The following is a 14,174-nucleotide window of genomic DNA, read 5'->3' on the forward strand; positions in this document are numbered from 1 at the left end:
CAGTGCAGATTCATCATTATAAGAAAGATACGCTAGATGAAGCAAATTGTCTCATTTCCCTCTGACCATCCAAAGTCTTGGCCATGATTTCTTCAAGTTTATGAGTCCATTTTTTGATGCTTATTCCCTTCTTAGTGCTCCTCCTAATTGTTAGCTCAGCCCTTTCCATCCAACCATGGTATTGCCAATACCTCCATTTTGGCTGACTTTTCCTTGGCATGCTGTACAGTTTCTGCTTCTTGGCTTGGTGTTAGGTTTTTGTTTGGTTTCCATTCCCAGTTCCATTTTCCCCGGCCCATTTTCCAAATAATTATAAAGTTACTCCCTCTGTCTGGGCCTGTTGGACATAATGGTCATTGAATTTCCCATCCATGACTTATAGAATGGGTCCCTATCACAGGTTTCTTGTTTGAACAAAGTAATTTCCAAATTAAAAGATATCTGGAAATTGATACTATTTAATACCCTATATCATGACTGTCATTTATTTTCTCAAATTTAGGGATAAAGTGAGAATGTCAGGAACAAATACCTTAGTTTAAAATTTAATAAAATGTGTATTGATAAAGCTAAGCTTTATATTTGTGCTTGAAGCTTAGGATCAAGTTATAGTCACTGAAGATAGAGATTCCTGGTTGCCATGCTTAATAAAGTCAATATTAAAGTTTAGATTTTAGAGTGAATTATATCTGTGGGGAGAACTCCAATATAGAAAATCCTCCTGACTTCCATGACAAATTGTAGCTTTAAGTTCAAGTTAGTTATGAAACAATTAGAAGACAATATCCCCTAAGAGGAAATTGAGGTATTCCATTTTTTTCACATAATATATTGACATTCTTTTTTCTTGCTATTTACAAAATATTTGTTAGATCATTAAAAAGTATAATTGTCATATTAATTAGCAAGTGATTTGGAGATTCACAAAGGTTTTATGTATTGGACTCCTGATTATAAGTTCTCTGATTTCCTATAATACTTGCTTTCTTTTTTCTTTTGATTTCTTATTTTATGTATTTATTTCTCTTTAATGAACAGTGCTTTTTAAATTATGTTGGGAGAGACAAATTAGATCCAAAGGGAAAATCAATGAGAGAGAAATAAAGAAAAAAAGGAAGTTAACATAGCATGTGTTCATTTACATTTAATCCCCATAGATCTTTTTTTTTTTTTTGGATATAGATGGCATTTTCTACACAACATTGCCTTGGACCATTGAACTGCTGAGAACAACCAAGTCTTTTATAGGTGATCATCACACAATCTTGCTATTATTTTATACAATTTATTTCTGGTTCTGCTTGTTTTGCTCAGCATCAGTTGGTACAAATCTTCCCAGCCCTTTCTGAAATCAGCCTGTTCATCTTTTTTTTTTTTTTTTTATAAAACAATAATATTCTATTGCCTTCAAATACCACAACTTGTTCATCTATCTCCCAAATGATAGGCATCTTACTCATTCTCTACTACTTTGCTACCACATAAAGATTTGCTACAGACATTTTTGCACATGTGGGTCCTTTTTTTGAGATACATCTCAGGAGTAGTACTGCTGGGTCAAAGGTTATACACAGTTTTATAGCCTGTTGGGCATACTTCCAAACTGCTAATATTTGCTTTAATGATTTTTAAAGTGATAATGGCTGAAAAGAGAGCAAGACAGAGTGTTGCTGGGAAGCTAATAGCTGTAAAAGTATGTAAGCTCTAAAAGGACATGAAACAAATGTCAATCTCTATGTGAAATAACTTTGAAATATGTTATCTATTTCCAAGAAACACAGTAAGATGGTGATTTTAGCCACATGAACAGAAAAGAGAATAGAAATTTTTTTACTACAATGCAGAGATTTTTTAAAAAATAAGTCCTTAAATGAGATTGTGTAATAAAACAATTTATTTTTATTTCTTTAGCTTAAATGAATCATTTGGGTACTTACTTTTAAAATATGGTTGTTAATTGATTAAAAAAGACTAGCTACATCTTCAGCTTTAACTAGTTTCAAGTCCATTTAACAAGATGGAACTCCCAGGATCAACTCATTACTTCTGATCTCATCACTATGCTGCTAACTCAAACATCAGATATTTCCTTGGCATTTTCTCTCTTCTGATGGCAGGACTGCAATGTATTAGTAAGCTTTCTTTTATAAAAAACAGAAATCAGACTGCCAAGTCCCACTGCTTTGGATCTGCAGCTCTGACTGGCTCCATTCTCAGTCATAACTAATATCACAACACCACTGTCCTGTTTCCTTTTTTGTGTGATCTTCTCCCTTTAGATTATAAATTAATTGAGAGCAGATACAGTCTTTCTCTTACTTCTTTGTATTCCCAGATTCTAATAGTGTGCATGGAACATAATAGGTACTTAATAAATGTGTATCAAATTGAATTGAAAAAAATCAAGGAAACCAAGTTTTCACATTCTAGAAATTTGAGGAATGAAAAGAAATTTTGATCAGATTTCACCTCTCTCCCATTTGTCCTTGAATAAAATTGTTGTTGATTACTGTTCTCTCTAGATGCCTATAAAACTTATCAGAGTATGGTTTAAGGATAATAATTTCCAAATATCTTGTTATTCTCTACATAGAACATGTAAAATATAATAAACTTCTAAAATGTTTTCATATTATTTACCCCAAAACATTCCTTCTCACATTGTAAGCCATAATACTTTGTGGCACAAATGAACTATAGAGATAGGAAATTTTTAGGGCCAATCCTGAGATTCCACTGGGAACCTCTTTCTTCTAAGAGTTAACTGTGTTATGTCCATAAATAAATGGATTCAAAGTACTCTTGTCAGTTAAATGCTTTAAATCCTATAAGCTGCTTTGATGGTAATATGAAAGATGCCTGAAATCACTTTGGTTATGGTGTACCAGCATGGGTGCAACTATTTTGTCTTATAGGCACATTTTACAAAATGATAGCTTACCATGGCACAGACATAGCTTTGCTGTGGACTAAAGTTTAGCTTGAAAATAAACGATTTAGCAAGATGCACCAGCCTTAATCAGGAATATATAATTGACTTCCATTGATTGCACCTGTTAGTAATTTTGTTTTCTGTTTGTTTTCCCTCCTTTCCCTCCTCCTTCTTGTTCTTGTTCTTCTTATTGTTCTTTATCTTGTTCTCTTTCTCCTCCTCTTCTTTCTTCTCCTCTTTCTCTTCCTCCTTCTCCTTTTCCTCCTCCTCCTCCTTCTTCTTTTCTCCTCCTCCTTTTCTTTCTCTTCCTACTCTTCTTTCTCTTCCTCTTTTTCTTTTTTCTCTTCACTTTTTTCTCCTCTACATCTACAAGATATGAAATAGCAATAATTATGATGCATAAATATAAAACATAGAAAACTATGAATAACATCCATATAAATGTGATAAGATAAAAAATTGCAGGATGAATTACAGTTAGTTAATTAAAATGGAGTTGCAGAGGACACAGGGGAAGGGATAGGAAAGAGAGTAGTTTATGTTTAAAATGAAATGGGTTGGGATTTTGAGAACAGGATGAGGTGAGCTGAGCACAATTTACCATAAAGATAGTATAGATAGATACTCAGTAGAAGCTGAGGAGATTTTCAGGGTGCCAGATATTAAAAAACTCACAATTTCCTAAGAGTGGAACAGAAGTACTTGTGTTGAATTTGACTCTGTCCCTTCTTTAAATTTGTTAATGGAAGAGGTTTATGATAGTTTGAGGGTAGACAATGATGATTCCTTGTTCTCTCCTTCTTGGGGATCATAATTTGAATAATTATTTTAAAAGTCAGGAAATTTAACATGTAATCAGCATCATAGACTAATCAAGAAAGCACTTTAGATGTTAACTAACTCATACTGTTCATTTTACACAAAATAAATCTTAGTGTCATTGTTAGGATACCACTAGAACTAGCTAAGATCAAAAAGACCCATATTCAAATCTTTCTTCAGATATTTAATAACTGTGAACTTTGAGAAAGACTTTTTTTTTAAGGTTTTTGGGTTTTTTGTTTGTTTAGTTGGGTTTTTGGGGGTTTTTGGGGTTTTTTTTGCGTGTGTGTGTGTCAAACTGAACAGGCAAACTTCCTCTTAGCTCATTTCCCCCTCTAAATATAAGAGCTTATGCATTCAAGGATCAAGCAGATTGAATTGTGATTTTAAATATGAAAGATAAATATGAAAGATAAAGAAAATAAATTCAAACCCATATCCTTGGATTGGTAACATGTGGTCTTTCCCTTAGTCTTTCAACTATTGATCTTTTTTTTTCCCTTGTGAAATAAGGAATTTGACTGAAATCAGTTTTGATCTAAGCATTAAATTTCTGATAATCATATAAATCATCAATACAAGGAGAGGTGTGATCAATTTATTTTGTTCATTAACTGTCATTGAACTATTTATTTGTTGTTCCATTTGCTGATGCTACTGTTGTTTTGTAATTCAAATAAGAGCCCTGAAGATTCAGAAAGGAAGGAGATTAAGAATATTAATAGGTGATGATTTAATTGCCCACACAATTCCCCTTGCTCTTTGTTTTGATGGCTCATTTCTCTAGAATACAAAAATTTTCATAGTATATTTCTTGGAATAACTCTGTAATATAGCTAGTGTGAATATAATGACCTGTATTCCTGCAAAGAGGAACCTAAGATCTAGAGTGGTTTAGTGAGTTTCCTACTGTGAGCTTCACAGCTAAAAGTGTGGCTGAGAATTGAACTTAGGTCTACAAAATATCCTTTCAAATACCAGACTATACTTTAGAGATGGGAATATCACAGAATCACAGAATACAGGAGTTGGAAGGGACCTTAATGTTCATAAACTCCAACCTTTATCTGAAAGGAGAACCTATGTTTTCCTTGATAAGTATTTAGCAAGCCTCTGACTAAAATCCTCAAATGAGGATGAACCATCATCCCTTGAGGCACTACCTTTTATTTTGTAACAGTGCTAATCCTGAGAAGGATTTTCCTAACAATTTTAAACTAAATTTGTATTATGTCATTATTGAAATTTTACATTATATGTGTATTTTACAGCTATTCATCACAGGGTATAGTTGTCTTCTGAACTTCTTTGCTTATGTTAGGAAAAAAAATACTGGGAAGGCTTATAGAACCAACCTCTCACTCTCTATTTTTTTCATGTATGAGTATGCTAAATATACCAATTAGATTAAAAAAAAAAACTTTGACATGAAAAAGCAGTTTTCTCAAGTTTTAAAATATATTTGGAAAGAATAAAAACAATAATATAAAGATTTACATGGCACTTTAAGGCTGGTAAAAAATTTTACACATGCTGACTCGTTCATTGGCTCATGATAAACAGGAAATAAACCAAGGCTTAAACGTTAGAGTCTTAAAAACAGAAAATTGTCCAGTGGTTACTAATGGTGTATCTCTTCAGGGTCCAATTATAAACCATGATTGCATGCCATGACATTATATTATGTTAACTGGAACAAATGCTAGTTAATATTTTTAAACTTTCTATCTTGGTAAATCCATCCTCCAGAGATGGAGTAGTTTTGTCTAGGATTTTCTGTTTTTGTTTTTGTTTTTGAAATATTTTGAGAAAATTAATACCCAATATCCTGGGAGAACACTCTTGCCCAAATGAAAGTAAATATGAAAACTTTCTAGAGCTCCAAATGTGAAAGGAAGATTCATTGACAAAAGTCAAGGAACTTCAGTCATCTATTTATTACCAGAGTCTGACAGGAAAGCTTAAAATAGTTTATTTCAAGTTTTTACAATCAACCCCTATAAAGTGGCCCGAAGGTGAGTAGAATGCAGCATTTCTTTTCTTTGTTGACCATTGTGCTAGATTGTGGTTTTCTAGATGGGCCATTTTGCTATTTTTTTTTTCTGAATTCAGTTCAGTTCATCCCTAATCATCTTATCAGGTTCACATTTATATCCAAATATCAGAACATACCTATTATCTTCTTACTATAAAATTTATATTATATTTTAGCTTAATTTAAGCAATAGATTTATTAATGAATGCTTATTCATTATATGCCTAGTGTGTCTCAGGCACTAGACTAAGTACTAGAGATGAAAATGAAACTGCCTTTATGTTCAAGGATTTTATTTATGCAACAAGTTAATCATCATAGCCATTATGCATTCTTTATTTAATATGATATTCCCTCTAAACACACTGACCTCCTAACCCCAGTTTATCTATTTACTCATTTTCATGTCTTCCCATAAATTCAGCATGCTGGGGGGAGAGAGAGCCTTCATTAAACATGTTGATAGCTTTCTTTGTATTATCTTAGCATCATCCTTTAAAACTATTCATGTACATTTAATTCCAATATACTTGTGTTGAAAAGCATCTAAAAGAAAACTATGGAGACTGAATGTGGATTAAACTTAATTTTCACTTTCTTCTTCTTGTTTTTGTTTGTTTGCTTGTTTTTTACAAATAGGTGTTAGACAGCAACACATACCCTAAGCTTATATATACCTTAATTCCTTTATTAGGTTAAGATACTGTTAAAGACATATTAGTTGCTATATATTTTCCCCTAATGGAGAGAAGAACATGTACACACATACATACATACATACATACTGATAGATAATATATAACAGTGTTACACATATGGGATTAATTTTGCATGAACTTTCAAATGTAAGTTCTCCATGAAATTTCAAATGTAATCTTGAATTCTTAATTCTTAATTTTACTTGAATATTTTACTTTTTTTTACCAAAAAATCCCCCCACATATAAAGATTTGGATTTTAAAAATAAAACCTATTGATAAAACTTAAATATGTTTAAAAGAAACAATCAATTTCTACATGCCTTTTGATGGATTCATTCAGTCAAATGCATAAACTTGGTGCGAACATTCCAGTTAATCAAGTTTAAATGGATTAAAGTGCTTCTAGCATTTGGATGAAATCAGATGATAAAGTATATTGATGCATTGGGATTAATTATATAATTCAATTTCTTCCCATACCTTTAAGAGTCTAGATCTATGACAAACAATGCCCTCACTTGGGGAATAGAGGGAGAAATTAGACACAGAGTTTCAGCATCTTAAAACATCACTGAGGTCTTATCAGAGATATAAAATGCATAATGAAAATTTCATGTGCATTATACAAAAAAGATGAAGAAAAAAACTCCTTATAAAGAGGAAGTATGAATTATGTCTTTATCACATGTTCTCATCAAGATTTAGCCAGCTTTTCTTTATCTCTAAAGATACCTGTGAACAAGTATGTCCCTTATTTGGGAAAAATGATTTTATATCATTGTTACCATACTGATTTTTAAAAGAGAATTAACTGTGATTAATTAAAATTAAGTAATAATCAATGGAAATCACCATGATAGAGAGTAATATTAGACTGTAGTATAATATTATACTACAAATATACCAATACTTCAACTACTCCTTGATCTCTGAGGAGATATGTATAGTTAGCAAAGTGAATGTAAATTGGAAAATAATCCATGGGAATTATAACTGAAGTCATCTAGTCAAATTCTTATCTTTTTCAGATAAAGAAACTGAGGCAGAGAAATTGTTTATAAAGTAGAAGAGTTACAATTTATCCCCATGTTTTCTATCTTTAAATTTATTAGTCTTCTTCACTTTGGTCTGTTGTGGACTATGAGGGATTATTTACATGTTTTCTGAATTATTCTGATACAAGCCTTTTTCTGTCCTGTTGCTATAAAATTTTTGGACAAAATGAAAGCCTTGAATCACTCCTCTCCCATTCTTTATATTCAGTTGGGGCAGGGTATAGAAGAAGAATAGTTTCCTTTTAGTTTAAAGCTGAAAGAGTCTATTGATTTTATCTTCCTACAATTGCCAGGAAGGAGAAAGAAAAAAATAAAGATAAAAAACTTTCTAATATTAGCAAAGATCCTCAGGATTCTATATTCATCACTTCAAGATATAAGATACAATACAAATACTAATGTCCTCATTACTGGTCTTGCCCTCATGATAAATCCTAGTGTTCCTTCAATCTTGCATGAATTAAGATATTCTTCAAGTCAGAAAATAACCAATCAATTAATACAGATAAATATATAGGTAGATAGATAGTCAGACAGACAGATAGATAGACAGATAGATAAATGGAGGAATAAATGAATAAGAGCATAGATTTTTTAAGGAAATAATGAATGAATGAATGACATCCTAAAGGGTAGGTGCTATTTTTTTTTTTAACTTATCTATTGCTTATCCCAATGGCAGGCAGAAAGTAGTCATTTAATAAATCTGTGCTGAACAATTGATTGATTTTAGACAGCCGAATTTGTGTGAATAAAGGGGTCTCTTCCTGACCCTAAGATAGAGTGGTAATACAGAAAGATAAACATGTAGGTAGTTATCATTTCAATAATTGCCTCAGACATTCTTCTTCTAAATTTTCAAATCCCATTCACATATAAGAGATTAAGAAAAGAAAAACAGAAAGGCAGTTCACCCCCCCCCCAACTCTGGTTATGAGAATCAAACAGAGTAAACTGATTTTTTTTAATGAAGTTTATAATTACAAGCTAGTCACCTTTGTGTGGACTATGAAAATTAAATAAAGTCTGCAATCTATCTAAGCCACATATTCCCCTATATTTTTTTAAAAAGCCCAAACAAACATTACTTATATGTCATATTGAGTTAGACTTTCAAAGAAATTTAGATATGATTTTAAAAATTAAAGTAAACTCAGCAAATAACCACGTAGTGCATTTTCCCAAGTATGAACAGTCAGTGTGCTTTATTTATTGTCCTTGCCAGCTTAATAGAACTCCAGGAGATCCCACTGCAAATCTTGTAAACCATTTCTACTCTTAGATAGAATACTGGACAAATTTCCTTAGCAAACCACCAAAACAATTCTGAGTCCTGTCGCTAGGGTCATGGATATGGACCATTTTGTTTATTTATGGGGAGATAGACATGATGATAGGATAGGGAGCTTCAGCCTTCACTCATCCAGCAAGATTCTTCAGGGTCATTTTCCCTTAAAGATTCCATAAACTCAGACCTCTTTGGAACTCTTGGAATGACAGTTTTCTTCAGAATTCTCCAACTGTTTTGTTGTTTTTGGTACTTTAGATTCCAACTTTGAAAAAACGTAAAAGAAGTCAAATCTACTTTGGGTTGCTGAAGGAAAACAAAATTCTGGAAGGTATGAGAGAAACTGGCAGTTTGCATTATGTCTCTACCTCAAATCAAAATATTCTTTTTTTTTATTTCCTAGGAAAGGTGAGACATTAGGTATAGAGTATTGTATACACTATCAAGTAAGTATTTATATTCTTTATTTCTGCTTAGTTTTATTTCCTCTTTGATTTAAAGAAAAACTTGATGTGTGTTATGGGGAAGTAGGAAGGAAAAGGGAATGTCTAGAAATGACTGTTGTTTCTTAATAAAACTTAAATCAATATGTCTGCCTTTGCTTTGTTAAAAAGGTTCTATGCTGTTTGTTGTGAATTCAGCATTGCTGATTTGAGGTTAGGGAAAAGGTTAGAGACCATATTTGTGTGGAAACTAGCCATGAAGTTGGCTTGTCAGTTTGGTTAAAGAAAGAAAAGCCTGAGGTCAACCTTAGATAAATTTGACAAGCTTTGGGGCTCTCCTAGGACTGAAAAGTAGATCCTCAATTCTAAGGAAATGAAACAGAAAGAGAAAAATAAAACCTTTGTGGTATCTAGGGCAGAGATAGGAGAGAAAGAGACAAAATCCTCAACCAAGTCATCAAATTCTAGATTAGAGTAAATTAAATTTGCAGTAAGGTCTCATCTTAATGCCTTAGTTAAGTAGATATCAGATTTGACATCTCCTGCTTTACTCACAAAAGTTGTAAATTTCTGTTATAGGCAGAAATAATATAAAGATTACTCACTACTCCTAAGACTTCAGACTTTTCTAATTGTCAGTCCCCTGTATGGGATCTGAGTCTATTAGGCCATGAAGTACTTGAGAACAGAGGATGCTTCTCTTATTTGTATCTCTTACATTGAACATAATGGCACCATTTAAAAAAAAGTATATTATTTTGTCATTTACCCATTTATAAACTATGTATAGGCTTATATAGTGTCATGGGACATTTTGAGATTGTGACTTTTCCATTGTCCATCATCAACTAACCATCCATCTGTCCATTTATATCTGGATATCAGTTTCTTATCTGAAAAATGAGTAAGTTGTACCACATTATTTGTTTCCATTTCTGAATTTTGAGATGAAGTAAAGTATTTTAAAACAAGTATTGAAAGGAAATCAAGTTTGCCATTGTAATCTTGTTTAAATGTGTCTGAGAAACTTAGGGAAGATTAAAAAAAAAACTGTAGTATAGTAGAAGAGTGTTGGATTTGCAATTAACTTACTTCAGGTAGTCACAGAAAAAAAAAATAACTCAACTGTAAAGTCCAGGCTAGCTCCCTGGAAGCCGCAGAATCAGCCATTATCAGTCAGGATAAGCAAAAGTCCTCGGACTTTAGGGGGAGAAATGAAGGAGAGGGACAAAACTGCCAGGAGTTTTGCTAAGGATCCTTCCTTGATTCCAGAATCTCTACGAATCTCCACACTTTTCTCCTCATCCTGAGGCCAACTGAAGTTCTCTCCCTCTCTCACTCCAGCCTCTAATCCTTATCTACAATTCCCTTAATCCCAAGCATTGAGCTAGCATTAACTGTGAGAAGAGAAATTCTAAACATGCGAATAGAGTTATTGCCTAATAGGAATTAGCCTTAAGTGCTCTGTTGTCTGATTCAAGTGCACTTATTCAGCGTTTCAGTGCTTTACATTCAACAATCTTGGTGTGATGTACCATTTGCCTCTGTTATAAGATCCTGTCTGTTCAGTACTTGAGGAGGTAAATTTTAACTTACTTTGCATAGGGCTACCCCCACCCCAGTCTGAAATGCCTTGACTTCATGTGGACTGGATATCATATATCCCCAAGTAAACATTAAGTCATATCAATGTGACCAAAATTTACAAGAAAGCACCTTTAACATCTAAGTAGCTGGAACTTTAGTCTCTCTCTGTCAAGAAAGTCATGGGGAGAGCTTCTTTGGCTTTTAGTTCTTTACTACTCAAACTTAGAAGACTAATTGGAGAAGTAAGGTAGAGAAGAGAAAGCATTGGACATATGAATACTACCATATGTTTCTAATTAGTATATCATCTGCTTCACAATTTTCTTGATACTGAACATTGGAATTGTTTTGCAATCACAGATGCACAGAAAACAGTCATTCTATGTACTATCAATTGTTTTTTTTTTATTTTTAAATAATTTCACAATGAGTTTGAAGATGCTATCCCCTTGTTTCAATTGATAAATATATTTTACATGCATTTTCCCCCAATGATCATTATTTGAATGCAATCCCATCCACACTGGAAATTCCCTGTTTGATTTATTCCCTCATGTTTCCAATCCATGGACTCTTAAGTCCCCTGAAGTGGAGCTCCAGAAACTCATCTGGAATATATAGGCTTATATAATAACACGGGGCACCATGAGATTAACTGACTCTCCCATTGTCCAATAACTATTCATCAGTCTGAATGTGAGCACAGGTCTCCCTGACTCCAGAGCTGGCTCTGTATCCATTATGCCACTTTTCCTCATAAATCTTCCAAACATTTCTTGTTCATACTAAGAAAGCTATAAAATGACATGATTTGAATAATGAACTTGGATTCGAGATAAAAACCTATTTCAAATATATAGTAATTGTGAAACTATCAGCAAGTTACTTTGTCTCTCCAAACCTCAGTTTCTTCATTTGTAAAATAAAAATAATCATACAAAAATGACCACAAAAATTCAGGGAAGAGTTCATCTCCTGGAAGACAGGGTTGTTGACAGAGTCAAACAGGACAAGAAGCACAAATACTGAGTGTTACACATTCTCACAAGAAAACAAAGAAAGAAATAAAAATCTTCTTTTCAATCTGACAATTAAGAGACCATTTATCACTCTGGAGAGAAAAATTTCAGTTGAGAGATGAGAGATAATGTCAGAAATCTGTTAGTAAAAGACTGAGGTATCAATAAGAAAAAAAGAGGCAGCACTTAGAGATTTTTTTAAGTCACTTTGGCTGAGAAAGGAAAGAGAAATACAAGGTAGTAACAAGAGTGGATGATGTTTCCTTGTAAGGGTTTGTTAAGGATAAAGATTTAGCATAGGAAGGAAGTTGAAACTTTTCCCTTTATTTGTATACACAGAATGTAGAATTACAGTTGGAAAGGATGGTCTAGATAGTATATTGCTTGGGAAACAAATATGAAAGATAACCCGATGGTCCTAGGAGATTTTGCCTAAGAAGATCCATATAATTGAAGGCTACAATGTTTACATCTGCTATGCACATTGTAGCAATTTCCTAAAACTATAACAGGCCTTGTGGACAAACCAACATATATCATCATCACTTATTTTCCCATTAATTTTAATCACTGAGATGGATAGTATATATAACCTTAATAGTAAAATGTATTATACTAACTTCGAATTAAATAGAAAAAAAATTGACAGAAAAAAACTTGAATAATCATCCTTTTAATTAAATCTTACAGCCCTATATTCCTTAGATGCAGATCTGAATTTATTTCAGCTGAACTTAGTCTAGTCAGGATACCTTAACATGTTTTTTGAAGATGCTAAAGTACATAGGTATAAATAAGTTCCAAACTAGATAAAGGATTTTTAAGATGAGATTTGGATTCCTTGATTCAACATATAATGCGTACAGATAGTCCTATTTGAGACTATAACAGAAATATTATTAATAATGGATGAAAACTACAGATTTCACTGGACAAAATTCTTGGCCCCTTTTCTATCTGTATTCCTCTTCTGGTGTGCTTATCATTGTGCTTTGCCCTTCTATCCACTTTCTGGATAGTTTTCTGTTGTTAAGTATAGTAGGGCACAAGTCCTAAGCCTTCTGTATAGAGACCTGATTTTTTTTTTCCTTTCCATTACAGAAGAAACTCCTGGTCTTTTGCTTTTATATCACTTCATAAACCAATCTTCCTAATTTACTCTCTGGTGGATCTGCACTCATCTCATTAAATTTACTGAGTCTATTATTTAATAACAAGGAGGAATACTTCACCTAGGAATCAGAACATAGAATACCTTTTTTTTCTATATTTTTGTTTAATTTGAAGTGTCCAATGCACACAAACATACACACACACACACTCACACAACTAATAAAGAACAAATGAATAAAGAATGAAAGGAGAAGAAAAATATAGGTTAGAGAGGAATATTGCCATCAGAAAATCAAAATAGTTCCTGAGGAAAATGAGAACTTGGCTAGAGTTATTAAGAGAACTAACTAAAAGAAAAAGGACAATTAGTAGTATGTGGCAATGTAGAAAAAAACCAGATTCCTGTATGGCTGCTCCTTTGTTTTTGCTCAGAATTATTACTACATGTTTTTATCAATCTTATTAGATAATTGTGTAACAGAAGTAATGTCCCTATGAAGATTCTGTTTACTTTCATCTCAAAATATCTGGTAGTTTATACAGTTATATTTTTTTCAAATTATCTTTAGATTGTTTTAGTTAGCCTCAATCTAAATCAGGGAACATAAAGTAAATGTGAATATGTGTGATATACTTCTTTGTCAGCTAAAGCACTCAAAGAACAAACATTTTAAATGAGTAAAATAAAATATGGTTATAAATGAAACAAAATATATTTAATTTGGAAGAATATCATGGACTCCAAGTTAAATTCCCTAATCTATATCACTTAGTTAAAATATCCCTCCTCAAGCTTTTTCTACCTGGCAAAAATTAAAATAGTATTTAAATATCCTTCCCACGTAACAGACCAAAACATAGCTAATCTCCATTGAAAATATTGTGATAGAGTGTATCTATCTTTCACTGTTGGTAAAACATTTTAATGCCATATTTATAGAGGTAATTACATATGATATTTCTCTCTCTCTCTATCTCACACACACACACACACACACACACACACACACACACACACACAAAGTGTGTTCTTATTTGTAGTGACATGGAAATCCATGTAGAGCCATAGTAAAGCTTATGGACCCCTTCTCTGTATATTATTCTTAATGCATAAAATAAAATTAACAGAATTACAAATTAAGTCAGTCACTTTTAAATGTTTATTAAGAGAAAAAATAA

The 14,174-nt window shown here is 32.5% G+C and overlaps 1 long non-coding RNA gene across 1 annotated transcript in view; it reads right to left on the minus strand.

Annotated features, from left to right (window-relative positions):
- Positions 1–3,011: 3,011 nt before the first annotated feature.
- LOC127557727 (uncharacterized) overlaps positions 3,012–14,174 on the minus strand; it is a 37,950-nt gene continuing 26,787 nt past the window's right edge. Inside the window, exon 2 of the long non-coding RNA XR_007952602.1 lies at positions 3,012–3,298. This is a non-coding gene — a long non-coding RNA (uncharacterized LOC127557727). The remainder of the gene's footprint in view (positions 3,299–14,174) is intronic.

The sequence above is a fragment of the Antechinus flavipes genome, chromosome 3 (assembly GCF_016432865.1).
Source record: "Antechinus flavipes isolate AdamAnt ecotype Samford, QLD, Australia chromosome 3, AdamAnt_v2, whole genome shotgun sequence".
Taxonomy (NCBI): Eukaryota; Metazoa; Chordata; class Mammalia; order Dasyuromorphia; family Dasyuridae; genus Antechinus; species Antechinus flavipes.